This window comes from Suncus etruscus, chromosome 3 (assembly GCF_024139225.1).
Source record: "Suncus etruscus isolate mSunEtr1 chromosome 3, mSunEtr1.pri.cur, whole genome shotgun sequence".
Classification (NCBI taxonomy): domain Eukaryota; kingdom Metazoa; phylum Chordata; class Mammalia; order Eulipotyphla; family Soricidae; genus Suncus; species Suncus etruscus.
Window position 1 is genome coordinate 35,647,313 of NC_064850.1, and position 15,139 is coordinate 35,662,451.

Below are 15,139 nucleotides of genomic sequence, written 5' to 3' on the forward strand. Positions count from 1 at the left end.
AAAGAAAGTTATACATGTAGAGACATTTCTTGCAAGTGTTGTGGATTTTATATGCCTTTAAAAGAAAACATCTATATAATTAGAAAAGGTGAAAATGACACAAAATCTGAAGATGTAAATAGGCCAGCATTAACTTGAGTTGCTTATAAATTTTGCTGTGATCAATGTATAGTAACATTAGAAAATGAACAGTGTGTCTTTGTTCATAGGTAAAACATGTTTTTCATAAATGATTTATTAACTGTTATTGCTGCTTCATTGCATCTCCTTAGCTAATTTAGCCCCCTTTAAAGACAGATGTCACATGAATTATTTCTTAGAGCTGTCCTGTCTATTTGACCCATTATTATGTTTCTATAAGATGATTGCTCTTAGGTTTTTATATAAGCCTTTGAAGAATATTCTTATTGATCCTGTAAATTATTTGCTGCTTGCCATTAAAGTTTCATCTTAGTGTGGAGCATCTGAAATAAAAACTTCTGAGTTATGGGCCCGGAGAGATAGCACAGCGGTGTTTGCCTTGCAAGCAGCCGATCCAGGACCAAAGGTGGTTGGTTCGAATCACGTGTCCCATATGGTCCCCTGTGCCTGCCAGGAGCTATTTCTGAGTAGACAGCCAGGAGTAACCCCTGAGCACCGCCAGGTGTGGCCCCCCCAAAAAAACAAAACAAAACAAAAAAACAAAAAAAACTTCTGAGTTATAAAACATAAAAACACTTAATCAATTCTTTATTTTGAAGAAATAGATCATATATCCTTCAATTTCTTTCTCAAAAAGGATTTGCATGGTAGGTATGTGTCAATTGTCATCCTGTTTTGATATCTTGAGTGTCTCCTTCACTCTTCCCTGGAGTTCTTTCTAAATGTGAAAGTGGATTGCCCATCAAAAGTTTTGCCTGCTTTAGAAATATGTATGTTGAGAGCGGTGAGATCCCATGTTTCTTTTCTCCTATCTTTAAAACTATAGCAGGCTGGGATGCATACTGAGTGTGTGTTGATCCAAACCAGATAAATGGCTCATCTGCTTTTCTGAAACAAAGATGTGTTGGAGCTGAACCATCTGCTCTGGGAATCCTCTCAGCCATGCAGTGGGGAAGCCGTGGGCCATCACTCTTGGGACATTTGCCTGCAATGTTTTAGCTTCAGGCCTCTTAGTGCTGCTTCTCTTTAAAGCCACTCAAATTTGTGGTTGATTATGCCTTAGCTGCTACAGTTTTCCACGACATTCCAAATGGTCTCAAATTTTCCACTAGAAAAATCTAGCTAGTCAATCATTTTTCGTTTTTGTTTTCTGACCATTCTCAGCAGTGCTCAGGACTTACTCCTAGCTCTGTGCATAGAAATTACTCCTGAAGGTGTTCAAGATACCATTTGGGATGCCTGGGTCTGCTGCATGCAGAGAAATGCCTTACTCTACTATTGCTCTGGCCACAAACTAGTCAATGATTTGACTAGTAAAATCCCATACTCTTTGGTGGTTTGAGTTCATTTCCTGAAATGAGAAATAAAAACATGCAAGGGTGGGGACAAGGAATGAGTTGTTAAAACCATCCAGTTCAAATATTAAATATCTTTCTAAATACAATCTGCAGTTTATTTTAATTTTTGAATGGGTCATTGAAAAGTAGGGGAAAGACTCAATAGTTGTCCACTTAGGCTGTGGAGGGCGAGAGAACAATCTTCAAGAGAGAGTAATGTGGGCCAGAGAGATAACATAGAGGGAGGGCTTTTGCCTTGCTTGCAGGTGGACGATGGTTCGAATCCTGGCATCCTATATGGTCCCCCGAGCCTGCCAGGAGTGATTTCTGAGCGGAGAGCCAGGAGTAACCTCTGAGCGCTGCTGGGTGTGACCCAAAAACCAAAAAAAAAAAAAAAAAACCACAAAAACCAAAAACCAAAAACCAAAAAGAGTAATGAGAATTACTATAACTTGTAATGAAAATTACTATTCACACTATTATGTATTAACCTTAAAGTCTCTAAGTTTGACTTTTTTGTTTTTTGTTGTTGTTGTTTTATTTTTGGGTCATGCTCAGCTGTACACAGAGATAACACATAACACATAGTTTTTGTACTCAGAAATCACTCCTGGTGGCTCAGGGGACTATATGGAATCCTGGGGATTATAACTGGGTGAGCTGTGTGCAGGCAACCATCATACCACTGTACTATTTCTTTGGCCCCAGACTTTGACTTTTTTCTTTTAATTGTTATCAAGATACTATGATTTATAAGATTGTCAATACTATATCTGTTTCAAGCATACAATGTTCCCATACCAGTTCTTCCATCAATACCCTTCTCTTTCACCAATGTCCCCAGTTTTCCCTCCTATCACATACTCGAGTATAAGCCAACCCCCTAATTTTACCCTAAAAACTGGGAAAACCTAGTGACTCGAGTATAAGCTGAGGTGAAAAATGCAGCAACTGCTGGTAAATTTCAAAAATAAAAGTATATACCCAAAACAATTACAATAACTGAGGAATCAATAGGTTAAATGTTTTTCAATATTTATTGCTAAAGAAAAACTGTAAACTAGCAACAATAACCTTAAAACTTTAAATAAAGTGCAGAAACCGTAGCTAACAGGTAATCAAGCTAAATCACAAAAGTTAAAATCCTTCAAAACTGGACTCCTCCTCCTCATCTCTCTGTCCAAACAGAGCTCCAGCTGTATCTGATGTGAGGGTATCAGCATAGACATTTGTCATCATCACTGAGTTCTCAGATATCATCATCTCTGCTGTTGGTCTCATACAAAGCGCAGAATATTGTAGGTTAAATAGTTTAGTGGCATAGTTCAGTTGCCTACCTCTTCAGCTCAGCCGCAACTTGTGGACTGAGCTGAAGCACCGGAACTTCCAGCAGACGGCAGAAGACGACTGGAGACTATGTGCATTTGACTTGGTGCAAGCACACCAAATCAAATAGCCTGTATGCCCCCAGTATAAGCCGTGTTCGGGTTTTTGGGCACAAATTTTTGTGCCTAAAGACTTGGCTTATACTCGAGTATGTATGGTATATTACAAATTTATTTCACTATTACTTGGTTCAATACAAAGGAATGGCAAATGAAATGATCAGAAAATAAGCCAGTAAGTCAATTTGTGATGATCGATTACTATGTTTCTAACTAATGTAAATAAAAAAATTAAAGTAATTCTATCTACTGTCTATTCTTTTTTACATAACTAAGTGTTCGACTCTGGAATCTAAAGTATTTTGCATTAAATTTTATTTTGTACCTGAATCTTAGTGTGGTAACATATCTAACTTTGTCTTAAATAAAGCTTTTAAAAAATATTCTGGTGATATATATTAGAGTTTCCATGAAATAGTCAAAACCTATAAATGTAAATGTTAGTAAGAGTGAAGGAACTTTAAGCTTTAACTGGACATATATATATATATATATATATAATATATATATATATATATATATATATATAGGCCTATAAGAGTATAGTTTTTTTTTTTTTGGCCACACCGTTTGATGCTCAGGGGTTACTCCTGGCTAAGCACTCAGAAATCGCCCCTGGCTTGGGGGGGACCATATGGTACGCCGGGGGATCAAACCGCGGTCCTTCCTTGGCTAGCGCTTGCAAGGCAGACACCTTACCTCTAGCTCCACCTCACGGGCCCCAAGAGTATAGTGTTTTATCCTATGAAAGAGAATATTAGTTTTATACCAAAAATATAATAGATACTGCTTAAGAGTCTATGTTTGCATTTCTAAGTAAATGATTATAATAAAAACTGTATATTAAAAAAACTTATTAAAACAATCAATATTAATTAGATAATTCATTATTAAATGTATAAAATCTCTTAGCGAGCAAGGGGTGGCCATATCTCTCTTAATCTAGTAGAGGGCCACCATATGCACCATTAGCGAGTCTCAATATTAATGATACCTGTTCGGAAGTCTGTCTTGCTCTTTAAAGAGACTTTTAACTCTTCCAGCTAAACTAGTATTAATGCTCTGAATTTCCTCTGCTGTCATCTATTCATAAAACTCTGTATTTTTTCTTCAGATCTATCTGGATAGAGTCTTTTTGGTGATATGTTCATTTTGTTGAGTTTTGTACTACTCCCATCCGCATTCCCTTATGACTCACAGAATTGCATTTGATATAAATCTGTGATGTATTTTATAGGCTTTCTTTTGTATATAAGTTCCTCTTTTGATTTTGCTGCCCAATATTTTGTCTCTGTCTCTTGGTATTTTTATTTTGACATACAATGTGTCTTGAAGTTTTCCTAATCATGTCTACTTTTGCTGGGACCTTTAGGCCTCTTGTATGTTGGCGCCTTATTCTTCAACTTTTGGAAAATTTTTTGAGGATTTCTTTAACTATCGCTTCTTTATCACATTTGCCTTCATGTTCTTTAGGGACTCTAATGATTTTTTTGTTTTTGGGGGGATTTTTTTAAATTTTATTTTATTGAAACAATTGTGATCTACAGAGTCCTTCATAGTTGAATTTCAGATTTACAGTGAGCCAGGACCATTCCTACCACCAGTAACAACCTCCCTCCAAGAATGAACCCAGAGTACTTCCTATACCACCACTGTTTTCTCCCTGGTCTGCCAGTATAACAGGCCCATTTAAGTTTAGATTGTTAAAGTTTAGGCCTCTTGTCCTTGACTTTAGCTTCGATATTTAGTTATGTCCTTATTTTTCCCCACCTATGCATCTGAGACTGCTTGGCCCCTGTTTCTCAGCCTTTGTTTATTCCTTTCTTCTTAATTTTATAGAAAAATAAGGGAATATGTGGTAAAACAAAGTAATACATGTTCCAGGGTTCTATGAAAAAGGACAGGAGCCCCTATTTAAAAGGATAAATAAAAAAATAAGAGAAAATAAGAGAAAAAGTGTGTGTGTGTGTGTGTGTGTGTGGCAGTTGTTTTGTTGTTGTTTTGTTTTGTTTAAATAGGAACAACAAAAGATGGGGAAAATATAAAAGAAAATCTTTGGACTGAAATCAGGGAGAGGAACTGGAGAGATAGCATGGAGGTTGGGCATTTACCTTGCATGTAGAAGGATGGTGATTCAAATCCCGGCATCCCATATGGTCCTCCGAGCCTGCCAGGAGCAATTTTGAGCATAGAACCAGGAGTAAGCCCTGAGCACTGCTGGGTGTGACCCAAAAACCAAAAAACCAAAAACAAAATAAAACAGGGAGATCCTACCTACCAATGAAGCATTCTGCCACAAGACCAACTTACAGGCTCTATACATACTAAATTGTCTAACTCCTAAGTCTTTCTTTGTGGTCCCAGTAAAAGTTCTTCTCAGTGAAGGTTGTTGCAGTTAGGTTTCTGTAGTTAGAGATCCTGGATTTTGTACCTATGTTGAAGTCAGGGTGACAAAGAATGTCTTCTGGTTTTATCTCACCATTACATGTCAATGCAGGGAACCCTGCCTGAAAGCAAGTTGTTGTTGTTATCAAGTTGTCAGGGTGTCATATGAAATCATTCTGGAGCAATTTGGTGTTTTCCTTGGTAGAAGTCTGATTCCTGGTGATTGTGCAGAAAACTGCTGGTTCCATAGATGGGATCCAAGGTTCAGGGTGAATGACCAATGTCCCATCTTCTGAAGCCTAAGCCAAGACACTATGTTCAGGGTGTAAGGCCCCACTGCAATATAAAATGTATGTGTTCCTATCCCTAGTAGATAAGAACTTGTTTCCACACATAAGATTTCCCATTTTAATGTGCCTGTGCAAAAAGGAACAATGCCATTAGTGCATATAGGGGTAAAAATAACAAGCTAAAAAATCCTGATAACCTGATTCTAACATGAACTCAGAACCTAAGAGAAACTTATCTACTAGAATTTCCTACTAAACATCTATAAAAAGGAATGGGGAAAACTGCCTCTACTTACAGAAATAGACAATAAGAATTATACTTATTAAGGAAATACAGCTAAAGAAATATACAAAGGAGATATACATATCTGGAGTTGGAGAGTTGTTGGCAGTTAGAAGAGACAGTTGAAAGAACAATCAAATTAAACTGTTTCTACCCCTGGCTACAGCTTTTTTCCCTGGACAGGGCTTTGGCTACTTTTGGCTATATCCTTTTAACTTTACATCATATACCTGTTCCTTTTTTTTTTTTGGTTTTTGGGCCACACCCGGTAATGCTCAGGGGTTACTCCTGGCTATGTGCTCAGAAGTTGCTCCTGGCTTGGGGGACCATATGGGACACCGGGGGATCGAACCGCGGTCCGTCCAAGGCTAGCGCAGGCAAGGCAGGCACCTTACCTTTAGCGCCACCGCCCGGCCCCTGTTCCTTTTATCTGGACCTTACCCTGGTCCCAAACCCATCTCTCTCTCCCGGCCTAGAAGTTTTCCAGAGGTCCCTGGGCTTCTCTAATAAAATAGACTGAGATATTTGTCAGAGTCTTGCCTGCAAGACTCTGTGGATACCAGCAGCGTGGCCCATCTCCAGCAGCTCGTCTCTGACACCTCTTAAGTTCATCCAATAGTTCTTTGGTATGCCTTCATTTCTTTTCAGACTATTTTTTCACCATCTGCTGTTTCCTAGAAGTTTCCTCATCATCAGCTTGGAACGCCTTATGATCTTTTGCTCAGCTGCTATTATTCTGCTATTTAGAGCTTCTATTGAGTTTGTTTGTTTTTTTATGACTTTCCATGCTTTTCATTTTCAACATTTCTGATTGTGGTAATTTTTTTCATTTTTACTATTAATATTTGTACTTTGCTGACTGTATATACCATGGTTTCTTTGAATTCATCAAGCAACCTCATCATGGTGTCACTTAAGTCAGTGTAAGAAGATTTATTGACCATGTTGGTGTCATCTATGTCTTCAGTGATGTTGTTTTCATCCATTGAACTTGGAAAACTTCTATGTGGTTTCCCCATTGGCTTTTTAGGTGTTCTTTTTGTGCTTGGGGTAAGTCTTTGTAGTTAGACCCCCCTCCCCACCCCCGCACCCCTATGGAAGATGCTGAGAAATTAGGCTAGGGGTTGCTCTCTTTCTTTCTTCTCTGCTCATCCTCAGTGAATGGCTGGGTATATAACTGTGAGCAGCACGTAATTTTTTAATTAGAACTGTGGGCCTGTTAATATGCAAGTGCAGGTTGGTTGTGGAGGCTGCAGGGATTTAACCAGAAAGGAGAGACTCTACCTCCTGGGTAGGTCCAGTGATGTCAGCTCTAGGCAGTCTTCACTAGAACGTTGAAACACCAAGCAGAAGGTCCTGAAATTTAACTTAAAGGAACTGTTTCTCACACATCGGCATTTAAATAATCTTTTATCAAAAGTGTATCTTCATATGTTAAGTAATTACTGTAAATGATGATCATTTTATGTATTTCTATGAAAAAATAATAAAACTATTAATGTTTGATATTTGTTATTGTCAGTCTCCATGCTTTGTTGTTTTGTATTTTCCATGTTTTAATTTATGAAAGTTTTCTCTAGTTAAAATTCAATAAATTGTCTTTGGATTTTAGGGAAATAGCTAAATGTGGGTCATTTGCAGCCCAGCTTTTACACGGGGTTATGTTTCATAGAGTTCAAGTCTGTGCATTTCTGAATTTCTCAGGAGTGCTACAAGGCAAAAACAGAAATCTATATTCCAAATAAAAATGACATATATAGGTTGGCAATGTTGTCATCCTTAATAAAAAATTATTAAAGCAAACAGCTGCTGCCATTTTTTTTTAGAAAGGGGAAGAAATGACTTGCACATGTTGTTTGATGAACCACTACTACAGCAGAAGTCTCAGCTCTCCTTGTCTGTTTCTGAATATCCTTTAGGTCTTAGGAACCAAGTATTTTAGACAAAAGTTTTGTGGGTGCCCCAGATCATGGATAGAAAGAAACATTAAGGGGTTTCAGCAGCCTTTATTCTTTTTAGAGGTGTTTTAGCGTCTTTGCAAGAAAATCAATTTGTATTTTGCCTTAAAGGGTTGTAAGAATCAAATAACATTAATTCATAACATGTATTAAATGTACCATTTATGGGAATGCTTTATAAAGTACATAGTTCTACGCAGATGCTAGAGCTGTAGTGATTATAGACAGAAAGTGGATGAGAATCTCGGCTGGGGGTAGAGGGTCTAATGAAGCCAAAAGGTTCTAAGGTGAGAAACCCAAAGTCTCAAGTGCTTGAAGATCTAGTGCCAAGAGTCCTCAAACATTTTAAATAGGGGCCCAGTTCACTGTCCCTCAGACCATTGGAGGATCTGACTATAGTAAAAACAAAACTTATGAACGAATTCTTTTTTTTTTTTTTTTTTTGGTTTTTGGGCCACACCCGGTGACGCTCAGGGGTTACTCCTGGCTATGTGCTCAGAAGTCACTCCTGGCTTGGGGGACCATATGGGATGCTGGGGGAGCGAACCGCGGTCCATCCAAGGCTAGCGCAGGCAAGGCAGGCACCTTACCTCTAGCGCCACCACCCGGCCCCTTGAACGAATTCTTATGCACACTGCATATATCTTATTTTGCAATGAAGAAACAAAACAGATACAAATACAATATGTGGCCCGCAGGCCATAGTTTGAGGACCACTGACTAGTCCATGTTTTAAGAAGAATCTTTTGGATTTAGGGGCCAGGAAGTTGCCATTTTTTTCAATTATAACATTTCTTTTTAAAATTTAAAAAAATTTATTTTTATATAATATCTTTAAGTATCATGATTACAAACATGTTTGTAGTTGGGGTTCAGTTATAAAAAAGTATACTCCCCCTTCACCAGTGCAACCTTCCCACCACCAATGCCCTCCATCTCCCTTTTACCCTACCCTGCCTGTCTTCAGAACAGGCATTCAATTTCTCTCACTCACTACCATTGTCATGAAAGTTGTTAGTGTAGTTATTTCTCTAACTACACTCACCACTCTTTGTGGTAAGCTTCATATCTTGGGCTGGTCCTTCAGCCCTATGTCTATTGTCTCTGGGTATTATTACCTTACTGTCTTTTTTTTTTTTAAATTCCACAGATGAGTGAGACTATTCTGTGTGTGTCTCTCTTCCTCTGACTTATTTCACTCAGTATAATAGTTTCCATGTCCATCCATGTGTAGTAAAATTTCATAATTTCATTTTTCCTAACAGCTGCATAGTATTCCATTGTGTACATGTACCACAGTTTCTTCAGCCACTCATCTGTTGTTGGGAATTTTAACAAGAGCAGCTGAGCCCAAGCTCTCCCTTTTTAGAAAAAAAATTATCAGTAATAACCTGAAAATTTACATGTCAAATAATAAACAGGAACCACCCCCATTGCCCCTGATGGTGTTGTGCTTCCCCTGGGTCTGTCCAATCTCCCCTCTGTGCGATGCTCACTTTGAGGAAAAACTCTAGAGCCACATGCAGTGAGCTGAGAGGAGGACGGGAGAGCCTGGGAACAGGTGACTCTCCAGACACAAGATCATGGGGGGCAGAGAGGCTTTAAGGTGAGGAAGTTGGAGAGAGGGAGAGACTTATCCAAATGAGGGCCCCACCCAGAAGTGCTCTGGTAAGGATGGAGACCAATCTTGATGAGTGCTTGATCCAGAGGTAGTTGGGGACCACCAGAACCACCCCAGGAAAGGATAGGCAGTCTAGGGAATAGAAATCGGTCTTACTGACAGCCATAACTTCTTCAACTGGGTCATAATTCTGGACCCTATAAGGATTCCCAGGTTGGAGGTTTGAGCATGTAGAATTGCTTCTGGGTCAGGCCCTTTGCCTTAGTGCCGAGTCAAACCCAGGTCCTCAGCCAGTCAAGCAGGTAGCCTATGTGTAGATGGAGAGGCTGAGGGGAGAGTTGAGTCCTGAGAAGGGCTGACTGGAAGAGGGTATCCTGAGAGAGGAAGTCCTCGAGCTAAGCTTAAAGAGGGAGATGCAGGTGTCATTGATCACGGGAACTGAAATTTTCCTTTGGGAGGGGGTAGGCAGGAAGAATCTGCTGACTTTGGCAATGTGGTGTCAGTCTTAAGAGATGCAGGCAAGTAGGGGAGACCACGGAACATCCTGGTCCTAAGCACTGGGACTGTGCTCAGGGGGTTCCTGCCAAGGGCTCAGGGTCCTTCCCTGGACCTGGCAGACCCACTGAGGAGGGAAGGGCCAGAGCACAGTTTATGGATCCCAGACTTAAGATCAGAATGTTTTGCGGGATTGCCCAGTGCACGGCGCCTGCTTGGTGTGTGTGAAGAGGCCCCAGGTTTGGTTCCTGCCAGTCCCAACCCAATCCAGAACCACTACCTGTGCCCCTGGGACTCTGGCATAAGTCTGAGCATGGAGCCTGAGCATGGCCAGGAGTGACCCCAAGCCACCTCAAGCACCACAGAACAAGCCCCAATTGAATGAGTACAGAGGTTCTGCCCCTGAGCCCTCTTGGTGGAACCAAACTCACTAACCTGGGCCTCGACCCTTCCTTGGGAATGAGGATATGTGACTGACTTTTCTTGGTTTTTACTTATTTTTGTTTTGAGGAGACACACTTAATTGTCACGGCTTTTCCTGACTCTGTGCTGAGGAATCTATCCTGGTTGTCATCAGGTGAACTCACATTGAGCCCAGGTAAGCCTCATTGTCCTATCACTCTGGTTTCTCTATAATATTTATAAGAGCTTTGTAAACTGTTATCATGATTTAATGCATCCAGTAAGTTAATCCCTTATCATTGCACCGTATTTATGTCTTAGAGATGATGAGAAGATCAACAATGCTGTTTCATTAATCCCTTAGGTCTACATTTGAACCTTTATTGGGATTGGGTATCAGCCTTGCGTATTGTAGGGTCTTTTAACTCTTCTGTAGTTAAGAAATGAACAGTTTAGGGCCAGAGAGATAGCATGGAGATAAAGTGTTTGCCTTCCATGCAAAAGGTCAGGGGTCAAATCCCGGCATCCCATATGGTCCCCCAGGCCTGCCAGGAGCAATTTCTGAACATAAAGCCAGGAGTAAACCCTGAGCACTGCTGGGTGTGACCCAAAAACCAAAAGAAAAAAAAAAGAAAAAAAATGAACATTTTGTGCTATGGTGATATTTCTCTGGGATTGTTTTTAGCTGTGACTGTTTATACAATAGTACTCTCCAGCTCTAACATTCTTTCACCTCAGTAAACTATTTCTGAGCTTCCAAAATCACATTTTGGTTATGGAAACTATTTGTGAACTTCTGAAACTTTGGTCAAGTTGTTCTTTAACTAAACTCTGGCTCTCTTAAAAAATGACAGTTGTATTATTCTCCCCCCTTTTTTATAGTAGTTTATGTTTTTCAATAGTACTAAAGTTTATAGTATTGACAGATAATCGTCCTACCCATCACCACCACCACCACCATACCAAAGAACCCACAATTCCCCATCCCATTCCCATGATTTTGTCTTCCACCTTCTGCCTGCTTCCCTGCACCCATCCCCCCTGTTTGGGACTTACTTCTGTATTCTTTACAAAATGTTTTTCTTTGCTCAGTACTGCCCATCCTCTTCATTCGATTATTTTTCTTTTTTTTATAGAGCACAAGAAATTGAGATGTTGAAATGCTGAGGTTATCTCTCACACTGATGGATCAGACCCAGGTATAAGTGAATGGATATTCTCTTCAGTAGCACTTGGGGAGCATGAGGGTCATACCTGGGGGTTTTTGGGCAGGGGTATGTGAAACTGGGACCAAACTGGTCTTTGTGCATCACAAACAAGTTCTCTAGCCTTTTTGTAATCAAGTCACCATGAATTACAACTTTATAAAGTTATTCATGATTAAATTTCATGAATATATAATAATCTAGCACTAACCCCTTCCTTCAATAGTGTCCACTTTCTTCCACCAATGCCCCCAGTTTCCCTTCTACCCCCAAACCTGCCTCTCTGACAGAAATCCTGCCCCCATCATTGTCTCAGTGTTCCCTTCCCTCAGGGATTCTTCCAATCTCCATCCCAGTGGCAAACTTTTTCCTGAAGATCAGTTCTTAGGCTCTTTCCCATTACTTTGGGGGCAATTGTTATTCCCTACAATGTTTCTTTATATTCCACAATGGAAAGAGGTAATTTTGTGTATGTCCGTCTCTCTGACTTAACTTCCCTCAGCACGATTCTCTCCAGAACCACCCAGGTAGTGACAAGATGCAAGACTTCATTCTTTCTTAGGGCCAACTAATAACCATTGTGTGTGTGTGTGTGTGTGTATAAAGAGTTTCTTTATCCATTCAACTGTTATTAGGCATTTAGGTTGTTTCAGAACTTGACTATTGTGAATAGCCCTGCAGTGAACATAGGACTGCAGATGTCTTTTCTACATTGTGATCTGGAGCCCTTAAAATATATTCCAAGGAATGGAATTACTAGGTCATGAGCCAAATACCTTACCTAGCATTTTGAGGCATGTCTATACTGTTTTCCAAAAAGGCTGGTCCAGTGTACCAGCAATAAAGAGTCCCCTTTCCTCATATCCACACCTACACTAGTCATTTTTGTTCTATTTTGGTGAGTGCCAGTTTCTGTGGTGTGAAGTAATATCTCAAGTTTGCTTTGTTTTGCATTACCCTGTTGATTAGTGATACACAGCATTTTTCATGTGCCTGTTGGCCATTTGCATGTCTCTCTCTCTTTTTTTTTTTATAAAATCTTTATTTAAGCACCATGATTGCAAGCATGATTGTAGTTGGGTTTTAGCCATAAACAGAGCACCCCCTTCACCAGTGAAACATTCCCACCACAAATACCCACCCCTTCACAACCCCTGCCTGTATTCGAGACAGGCATTCTAATTCTCTCACTGATCTAGATTGTCATGATAGCTGTTAGTGTAGTTATTTCCCTAATTGCACTCATCATCCTTTGTGGTGAGCCTCATTTTGTGAACCGGTCCTTCTAGCCCTCATCTCTATTGTCTCTGGGCATTATTAGAATAATATCCTTACACACAGAAATGGAAACACATACCCTCTCATGGATTGGCAGGATTAACATCATTAAAATGGCAATACTCCCCAAAGCATTGTACAGATTTAATGTGTTCCTACTGAAGATACCCATGCCATTCTTCAAAGAAGTGGATCAAACACTTCTGAAATTCATTTGCAACAATAAACACTCTCGAATAACTAAAGCAATCCTTGGAAAAAGGAATATGGAAGGCTTTACTTTCCCCAATTTTAAACTGTATTACAAAGCAATAGTTATCAAAACAGCACGATATTGGAATAAAGACAGATTCCCAGGCCACTGGAATAGGCTAGAGTACTCAGAGAATGTTCCCCAGACATACAATCACTTAATTTTTGATAAAGGAGCAAGAAATCCTAAATGGAGCAAGGAAAGCCTCTTCAACAAGTGTTGTTGGCACAACTGGTTAGACACTTGCAAAAAAGCGAACTCAGACCTCCAGCTAACACCATGTACGAAGGTAAAATCCAAATGGATTAAAGACTTTGATATCAGACCTGAAACCATAAAGCATATAGAACAACACGTAGGTAAAACACTCCATGACATTTAGTCTAAAGGCATCTTTAAGGAGGAAACAGCACTCTACAAACAAGTGGGAGCAGAGATAAACACACGGGACAATATTAAGCTGAGAAGCTTCTGCACTTCAAAGGAAATAGTGCCCAGGATTCAAGAGCCACCCACTGAGTGGGAGAAACTATTTACTCAATGCCCATCAGATAAGAGGCTAATATCCAAAATATACAGGGCACTGACAGAACTTTACAAGAAAAAAACATCTAACCCCATCAAAAAATGGGAGAATAAATGAACAGACACTTTGTCAAAGAAGAAATACAAATGGCCAAAAAGGCACATGAAAAAATGCTCCACATCATTAATCATCAGGGAGATGCAAATCAAAACAACTATGAAGTCCCACCTCACGTCACAGAGATTGGTGCACATCACAAAGAATGACAATAAGCAGTGCTGGTGGGGATGTGGAGAGAAAGGAACTCTAATTCACTGCTGGTGGGAATGCTGTCTAGTCCAACCTTTATGGAAAGCGATATGGAGATTCCTCCAAAACCTGGAAATTGAGCTCCCATACGATCCAGCTATACCACTCCTAGGGATATACCCTAGGAACATACAAATACAATACAAAAATCCCTTCCTCACACCTATATTCATTGCAGTGCTATTTACAATAGCCAGACTCTGGAAACAGCCAAGATGCCCTTTAACAGATGAATGGCTAAAGAAACTGTGGTACATATACACAATGGAATATTATGCAGCTATCAGGAGAGATGAAGGCATGAAATTTTCCTATACATGATGTACATGAAATCTATTATTCTGAGTGAAATAAGTCAGAGGGAGAGAGAAAAACACAGAATAGACTCACTCATCTATGGGTTTAAGAAAAATAAAAGACATTTTTGCAGTAATTCTCAGAGACAAAAGAGAGGAGGACTGGAAGGTCCAGCTCACTACATGAAGCTCACCACAAAGAGTGATGAGTGTTGTTAGAGAAATAACTACATTAAGAACTATCCTAACAATGTGAATGAACGAGGGAAGTAGAAGCCTGTCTAGAGTACAGGCAGGGGTGGAGTGGGGAGGAGGGATATCTGGGACATTGGTGATGGGAATGTTGCACTGGTGAAGGGTGGTGTTCTTTGCATGACTGAAACCCAATTACAATCATATTTGTAATCAAGGTGTTTAAATAAAGATACATATATATAAACAATAATGTCCTTAATTTTCTTAAAACCCATAGATGAGTATGACTATTCTGTGTCTATCTCTCTCCCTCATCATCTATCTCTCTCATCATCATCATCATCATCGCTTTGGTAGCACATATACTAAAATTGGAACAATACAGAGAAGATTAGCATGGCCCCTGCTCAAGGATGACACTCAAATTCATGATGCGTGTCTCTTTTGAGGAAGTTTCTGTTAATTTCTTCTCCCTTTTTATAATGAGGTTGGGTGTTTATTTCTTATAAAGTTCCACCAGGGCTTTGTAGCACTCTAGACTTTTGCACTATATCCTGGGTCCCTGCAATATATTTTCCCAATGCACCGATTTACCACAGAACTTTGTCTATCTCTGATAGGAAGGGAAGCATTTATTTAAAGAAAAGAAGTAGGAACAAAATAATGTCAGTTTGCAACTGGGTACGAGAAATGGTTTTTATTATGGTACCAGAAACAGCT

General features: G+C 39.7%; 1 non-coding gene across 1 annotated transcript; it reads left to right on the forward strand.

The window, feature by feature from the left end:
* Positions 1-14,764: 14,764 nt before the first annotated feature.
* LOC126004678 (U6 spliceosomal RNA) lies at positions 14,765-14,867 on the forward strand. Its single transcript, XR_007493943.1, has one exon. It is a non-coding gene; the product is annotated as a U6 spliceosomal RNA (small nuclear RNA).
* Positions 14,868-15,139: the final 272 nt, after the last annotated feature.